General features: G+C 44.7%; 1 protein-coding gene across 5 annotated transcripts in view; it reads left to right on the top strand.

The window, feature by feature from the left end:
* The window catches only part of IRF2 (interferon regulatory factor 2), a 42,843-nt gene that overhangs the window by 9,399 nt on the left and 25,610 nt on the right, over positions 1-7,834 (top strand). For 3 of the 5 annotated variants that reach the window (XM_035897719.1, XM_035897720.1, XM_035897721.1), the window contains one exon: positions 7,497-7,626. The exons of 1 other annotated variant lie outside the window; for it this stretch is intronic. The gene's annotated coding sequence lies outside the window, so the exon portion shown is untranslated. Of the gene's footprint in view, positions 1-208; positions 303-7,496; positions 7,627-7,834 lie in introns of those variants that run through there. One more of the 5 variants, XM_009642401.2, reaches the window with a different exon arrangement.

Raw genomic sequence — 7,834 nt, 5'->3', positions numbered from 1 at the left:
AGGGAGGGGAGAGTTTTCTGTAATCACTTGCATAGACCCATTGTCATCCTGATGCCACCAGAATCTGGCATCTCCATCTGTGCTCCGGGCAAGACCTGGGAAATAAATGCAAGAAACCCCCAGGAAACAAAGTATTCCTTTAAAGCTGAAAGTAAAGCGATCCTCTTGTATTGTCACCAGATTTGCAGATGCTGATGTGTGGGCAGTTGATGTGTGCGCAGATGATTGTCATGGCAAGGAAACTGCAGAGATGATCATGAACAATTTATCTGTTAGAAGCCTGGGCCAAGTTCCCAGCCAATGTAAGTCACTGTGATGCCAGAGAAGTAAATGGGCTCAGCCACAGATACAGTGTTGTTCAAGTGTCATGATAATGTTCAACCCAGGAGCCAGTGCAAGGGAAATTTTATTGTAGGTGTTGAGAGGTTGAAGCATTTTCGTTACAGCCAAGTCCAGAAGCAAAAAAACAGCCTTCTGGTTCTGTTGTAGTAAAATAAGATGGCTTTTCTTCAGTGTGGTTCTAGTCTGCAAGTCCAAGGGCTACCTTTAATGATGCCTGAGATCACTGCAAAATAACAACTCGCGTCTTTGCTGCTGAGGGAGAATAAGCTTTGCATGGAAACCAAAGAAAAGAGTCTGTTTTGATGTGTAATGTCTGAATCCCAGCCAGGGCATGTTAACACCCTTTGGGTGGAACAGAAATGCTATAGGGCTGATGAAACACACTCTATATACAGTATGAGTTCCCATTGTACATTTTCCTGGGCATGTTTATCATGCAGTCTGTAATGCTGATTTCAATACGTTTGAGGTGTTTGGTGCCTTTGTTTTGTTTGGGTTTTAAGTTTTTTTGCAGTGGACATTGGGTTTGTTGGCGTGTTTTTTGCCCCCAGTCCCTTGAGGACACAAGGGTTTTTCTCCCTTCTACCTTTGTGTATCTTTCTTGGGTACAGCAGCATGAGAGGAGGACATGCTCAATGCTTCCCTCCTCCTCCACCTTGCACCTCCCGACAGCCTGAAGTGGGCACAGCTTGGCCCATATGAAGCAGGGGTTTGGGAAGTTGGGTAGCTAGCAGCAGCCCGTTGCACAGCAGCCTGCGGTCCCAGGTGTTTCACCACCCCACAGAGCTTTCCCCTTACTAGCCATGGTCCTGTTGTAGCCCTGCCACGTTTGGTTTGGGAGCCTAGGGAAGCAGGTGAAATACTGCTCGGTTTTTGTCCATGCAGGTTCTTTCTAGTGGCCAAGCTGTGCCTTACACCAGTCTGCCCAGGACCTGCACCTTCCCACCATGCCTACTCTCCAATTCTTGGCTTTCCAACCTGTTTTGATGGAGTCTCCTCCTTCCTGCAGGCACCTGAGCAAATAAGATACCACATTTCCTGCCCGCAGTGAATTATTTTTCTTGGTGATGGACAGGAAGGACATAGATTGCTTATGGCACCTTTGCTGCTGCCACTGAAGCATTAGGAAAGAGCAGGAAAAATACTTCTATAGCTACAGTGTGGATCAGGAGTACAACCAGTGGGGGAGTTGGGTCTGTGAAGTGGTTGCCCATGGGGTATGCTTTAAGGGAGCGCAAATCAAGGAGTGCTTCGTGATAAGCAAATCTGCCAGTGGAGTCCAGATGTTTTCCCCTTCCTTCCTATTCAACAGGGCATCACTGACAGTATTCCTAGGGAATGAAAGAGGCACCATAAATACATGCAGTTAAAAGACCAGAGATGGTAGCGTTTGCTATTTAGCTATCCATGAATCCAGAAAGTCTATCAAAGGGCTTTATGTTTTTCTTGTTTCATATATCTGTTTTTCAGCGCCAAGAGCTTCAGGATTTTATTTTGAACCCTTAACCCAATGCCCACTTTTTCTCATTTGCTAATGCTACTTTAATTATGTGTTTTGCTGTTGGTTCCAAAAAAGATACAGATTTTTGCATAATTTGGGGTTATCAGAAAGAAGGCATGGTAATTCTGCTTTTACAGCATCAGTGGCGAGATTTTCCTTCTCCTCGTGGCAGATGGGAAATGCACCGGACAGAGGTCTGTCTCCTCGTGGGCTGTGGGCTGGAGGATTTCAGGTGTCTGCAATTGGAGCAGCTGAGTGAAGTGCAGTTCACTTGTCTGTGTTTCAGTGTCAATCTCATATTTCTGAAGTGTTTCTGAGCAGGTGAGACTAGCAGGTTTTCTTAGCCAGGAAAAGTCTCTGTCCCTCTGAGTAGCTTGACGTCCAAGCAGGGATTTGCTCAGAGTCTGTGTGGTTAAACATGTACTTTGAAATGGGCATCCACAGTGGAATAGTTGAAAAAGGTGGTCCTATATGCAAAATGCTATATGAAGGCAGAGTCTGAGCTGTGACCAAGGGACAGAATTTTGCTCCAAGTACTGTTCCTTAAAATAAGATCATGTTTCCTTGTATCCTGGAACAGTCTTGGCACAGGGACAAATACAGAACCCAGTTCTCTGAATCCTAAAATTAGCGTATGGTCTCATTTCAGCATATCTGTTTGGTCACACAGGGTGATTGATGCTTTTCTGAACTGCATCAGCGTTAGCAAATGAAGGGAATACTTTGAAAGATTATCAGCAAAGTGCAAGTACAAGATAACTCTTAAAAAAAAAATATTGTCAGTTCTGTATTTGCAGAGAATAGAGTAATAGATACTATGCAGTATTCTGCATAGGTCCTCTGGGGAAACAGATGTTTTTTCACAGCTCTGGAGAAAGGCTGTGACCTGCTTCACAAATGCACCTCAAAGTACCTTATCCCACCTTACCTTCTCAGAATGATTAATAAAATTCCCATATACTGGCAAATCTTTCAACTGGGTCCTTTGTGATGGGGAAAGAAGAATTGCTTTTTCAGATTTTTTTTTTTAATTTTTTTTTTTATTTCCATAGAAAGATATTTTAAAAAAAATATCCGTAGGCATAGAGTAGCTTGTGTTTTTGGGATAACCTTTGTGCCTTTTCAGTTATCCAGACACTGTCAGAGGGAGCGAAACTGAAGGGAGGAGAACATCTCTTACTGCTCAGATTTAATGCCTGCCGTGCCGTTGCTTTCACTTTCTGTCTACAGCTGCCGTAATTCTAGTGAAGAGCTCTTCATTCTCAAAGGTTACACTTTCTGTATGGCAGGAGCGTTACCTCTGTCGGGGAAAAAACAAAAGTCAGACTTACTAGAATGTTTTAACAGAGAGTAGGGAGGACTGCAAGCTCTTTATTGAACATTACGGAGTGAAAATATTTAATAAATATGTATATATAGATTGCAGCCATCACATGTCTTTCCTGATGTCTCTTTAAAGATGAGTAGCTCTTGAAAATAACTAATATTTTTCTAATATGTCTTTAAAAATGTATGAGTGCTGTGAGTTTCCTTCTGAAGAGTCTTGCATAAAGAATCTTAGAAAAATACATCTTAGTAGTACAGAGCTGAAGTTCAGTATGATTTATTGCATCTCAAGGATGAGATGCAGCTGTGGTCACCACTGGCTGTGGTGACAGCTACCTGCTCATTGCCCTTTGTGTGACTACTACAAAGGTGGTTGTACCCGTGCTTCCCTCTCTTATGCGGTTGTGACTCTTCTTTCAGCTGTGTCTGTCCTAGGAAGTTGGCTTGCATGCTGCACATCATGCTGCTGGTGTGATTCCCTTGTAGAAAGCTCATTTTCAGGTGCACCATGCGGTACTGGCCTCCTCCCAGTCTCCGTGTTCCTAGCTGGGTTATGCTTCAGCAGATCCTGTGCTGCCTGCCCTCTGCAGCATTCTTCCTCCGAGTCACGTCTGCAGGGTCAGGACAGTTTATAGCTTGTTGGGGGGGTAGCCTCCACCATGTTTTTGTGTTATCAAGTTGCAAAAAAGAGGCTGAACTGACTGCAGGACTAGCAAAATAGGTAAAAATAATAAATAAATAAATAATTACTTAAAAAAAGGTCAAAATAATCCCTCCATAGAATGTGGCATCAGCTCATCTGCGGGCCGTGCTTCTTGCGTGGAGGTGCAAGACTCTTCTGGTGGCCCCCCCTTCCAGGCAAACACCATTGAGTTGGGGTTAGTGTCTCACATGCTTGGCTCCTGTTTGGGAATAATTTTATTGATGTCTTAATGTCCATCGATACGTTTAAGCTCCCACCACTGAAAAGGCAACTGCCCCTGACTATGGCCCCCTTTAAGAAAGAGGTGGGTGATAAAAATGGAGCAAAAAAAGGCAAATTATATTCATGGAGCTACCAGTCTTAACACATTTGTAGGAGGTATGGTTAAAAACTGTGGCTCTTGAAGGCTGGCTGTCTTGTTAAGAACGGCAAGCGTTCATAAAATGAGTTTCTGGCAGGTAGCCCTACTTCCATGTCTAAATGAGCTCCCCTTTTCTTGTAGGGTAGAAAACTGTTTACTTGGGTCCCATCTGCATTAGCAGTTGACTGTGTTTCTTGGCGGTTATTCTTCCCTTCCCCCACCATGGGACAGTGCTAAACCAGAAGAAAAAACAAACAATTATTTTCAATGTAATGCCAGAAACTTTGACTCCAACATGGGAGTGTGAAGCATTTTCCCATGCTCTCCCCAAAGAGACTCTGGGGTTCAGTAGAGTCCCAGTTTGAAGCTGTGGTTTAAAAGCACAGAGGCTTAATCAGTGCTCTTCCCTCTCGGTTGTGATGTCATGCCTGTCTTTGAGCAGGTTGAGAGCCATGATCTGGGTTCAAACAGACAAAAAAAAGCCTTTATGGAAAGAGGTGTTGCTTGTAAGCCTGCTAAGTTCCCTGGTCTTGTTCACAAAGGCGTCTATGCAAAGAGTAGCATTAGGGCGTGACAAAATTGGGATGGGACCCAAGGGTGGGGGTGGTGGAGTGATAGATGCTCCTTTGCCACTGGTAGAGCCGGAGCTGCTCCTTCCTCCTGCAACCCTGGCTGGCTCCGCTCCTCTCCCCTGCCAGCCTGGCCATCTCAAATCACGGTCTCTCTGAGGTGGAGGAAGATGGTGCCAAGTGACCCAAGGCAGGCATTAAACCATTTTTCCTCCAGTTAAGCTGAGTGCAAAGGTTCAGGCTGGCAAAGGTAACTGGGCTTCTGGAGAGATTTGCTTAGGGCAGTGGATGAGTACCCAGGGCTCAGGAGCTCATGGTAGTGGTGAAGCCAGTGGGAACTGGATGCCTTGGCAGCTCTGAAAATACTGGTAGGAGTCTGCTTGTGCCAATACAAAAAATACAGACACCTGCGTGTAGCTTCTTCTATGTGTGAATATGCAGGGGAAGTGCAGTGTTAACCTTGATCAGGAATGGGAGATAGGTGCTCCTGGTTTTACAGCCTGCTTCAGATTATAAATGTTGATGTTTCCGTTCTCTTTACAAGGATCGACTGTTTCTGCTTTTTCCTTTCCACTGGGTACACTGGAGAGAGGCTGGAGTGGAGGAACTTGGCATGCCTGCTGTTTTGTATGGCTCACCTTAGTTTCTGGCTTTGTAGGTTTGCTTTATAATTGATGTATTCTGATGGAGGGTGAAGCTGGCTTGATGTTAGGTGATGGATTCTGAAATTTTACATGCCTTTGCTGCCTGTTTTGGAGAATTTCAAAGGTCTTTACATATTTGAATGACTCTTAATGACGGAAGGTGATTGTCCTGCTACTCACTGACTTTAGTTTCTCCCACCTGGAGCCATCAGAATAAGACTCCCAAGTGTTTAACCCTGCTTAGGGACAGACAGAGGCTACTTTTAAGTAGCACTGCAGAAGTTGATGTTTTTTTTTCTGTACAAATAAATCATGCCTTTGACAGCTCTGGAGGGGAGATGTGGCACTTTCATTTCCCACAGGCAATTACTTGGTAGGGTTGACTTGGTATTTTCATTATAGGGATGTTGTTGATGTGCAACTGCCAAAAAACCCACTACATTTTAGCACTGTTGTGGTCAGTGCTGTCCTAAGGCAGACAGGACTGGGGGTGTCTTCTGAAGACGTCAGGCTTTATTTTCTGCAGCACATGCTCTTAGAGGAGCTCAGGGTGTGTTTTGATGAGCAGAAGCATGCTGTGCTTGCCCCCCTGTGAAAGACGTTCCCCCATAAGATGCCCACTGTTCCCTTCAGCTGGCCATCATTGCAGGTTATTTTTAGCTGGATTTGGTTTTACTTTCAGATCAGATCTTGGGAGCCACTCCTCCCTTCTTGCAAGCCAAACCTCTTTTCTGATTACCTTGGATTAATTTGCTTTGGTGAAGGTGATGGATGTGAAGGTGTGTGCTGACAGCTGCAGGTGCTAATCCCAGAGGAGTCCCAGGGTGCCGAAAAGGAGATAAGCACTGCAGCATCTGCGGGGGAGCAGCTGGGGAAGCCCCTGGGGACGTGGGAGGGAAGAGACTACTGGCTTGACAGTGCTGTTTTGGGCAAGACCGGCTTCCATGTAGTAGCGATGTTGGCAGCTTTTTTGTCTCCTGAAATGCATTGCTTTTGCACAAAGGCAGCTTCTGTTTCTTCCACGTTGCCTGTCCCACGTGGGATTCGCTGCTGCTGCTGCCTTCAAGATAACTTTTCTGCCTTCTGTCTAATTTGTTCATTTAGATGGGCTTGAAATTTGTCTTAGGGGCTCATTACCCAGAAGACAAGATGAGACACACTGCTATAAATGGGAGCACTCATATATTGAATGCTGAAGATGATGCACTGTGTTTCCAGGAATTGTCTCAACGTGCATGCATAAAGATATCTTACAAAGAAATGCATCTAAGATGATCATTGCATCTACTTGTTTCTTCCTTGACAGAGGAATTAAAATTTGCTTGTGTTTTTAGTACATTGCCATTTGCATTTTTCAGCCTTGACCCAACATGTAGTAGGGGAAGATGGTGCAGGTCTCCCATACACACTCTGGAGCCTGGGTGGGAATCATTGCTGCCAAGCGGAGGGGGCTGCAGTGGCATGGCCAGCTGCTTGCCACCATCCCAGGGGCCGAAAAAGCTGCACCTGCATCGCCCTTGCCCAGAAGACAGCTTCCCTCTTGCACAGAGAGAGGATTTGCAGAAGGGCTTGGCCGCTGTCAGGTTCTGGGGTGGCTGTTTTTTTGTGTCTGATGTGAACCTGAAAGGGAGCTGAGCAGATGAAACCATTTTCTGAGCTATTTTAGAAATTCATAGTCACTGGAAAAGACTGCAGCTGAAGTGCAAGTGACCAGCTCAACACAATAGTAAATAAAATGCCAATATGTTTGTTAAGAGATTAGCATTAGCATGGCTGCTGGTAAATTCTCTGAAAACATCAAAGAGCCTTATTGTTGCAGTCAGGTTTTAATTCCTTATTGGTTTCAGGAAATAGATGTCCTCAGAGCAATGAGAGGAAACTTTGAACGTTTTTCTTCCTCTTGTGCTGGGTGTGGGCTTGGTAGTCTGTCTGTCTGATGCCTGTACTCCCATAGGAAGCACGAACAAACCCATTTACATTTGTGTCATTGCTCTGTGCTTTCAAATATGTGGCCTTCTCATTTTTTTTGCTTTTTTTTTTTTTTTTTAAGATCAAAGGTGACAAGAATAGCGGAGCAGAGAAGTTAAGAATGATGCAGAGAACACAGATGTGAAGAACAAAGGAGAGAGGAAGGAGCTGAGCCCAGTGCAGAGGGGGAGAGGAGAAGAAGCAGCCTAAATGCAAGTACTTGAACATGGAAATTGTGGGTTGCAGGCTGCTTAACAGGAGTTTAATGCAGTGCTTTAATCTGCATCTAGTGCCAGTTGGCACTTTCAGAGCGGTGCCTGAGATAGGTTAATATTTTTTAAATTTTCTGCTTTGGTTTCAAGACTTTGGACTCTTACGTCAATAATTTACAGCTCTAAACAGGGAAGTGGCAACAGGGTC

The sequence above is a fragment of the Egretta garzetta genome, unplaced genomic scaffold, assembly GCF_000687185.1.
Source record: "Egretta garzetta isolate BGI_Z169 unplaced genomic scaffold, ASM68718v1 scaffold46, whole genome shotgun sequence".
Lineage (NCBI taxonomy): Eukaryota > Metazoa > Chordata > Aves > Pelecaniformes > Ardeidae > Egretta > Egretta garzetta.
The sequence above is the reverse complement of the archived record's forward strand: the minus strand, read 5'-3'. Positions and strand labels throughout refer to the sequence as shown.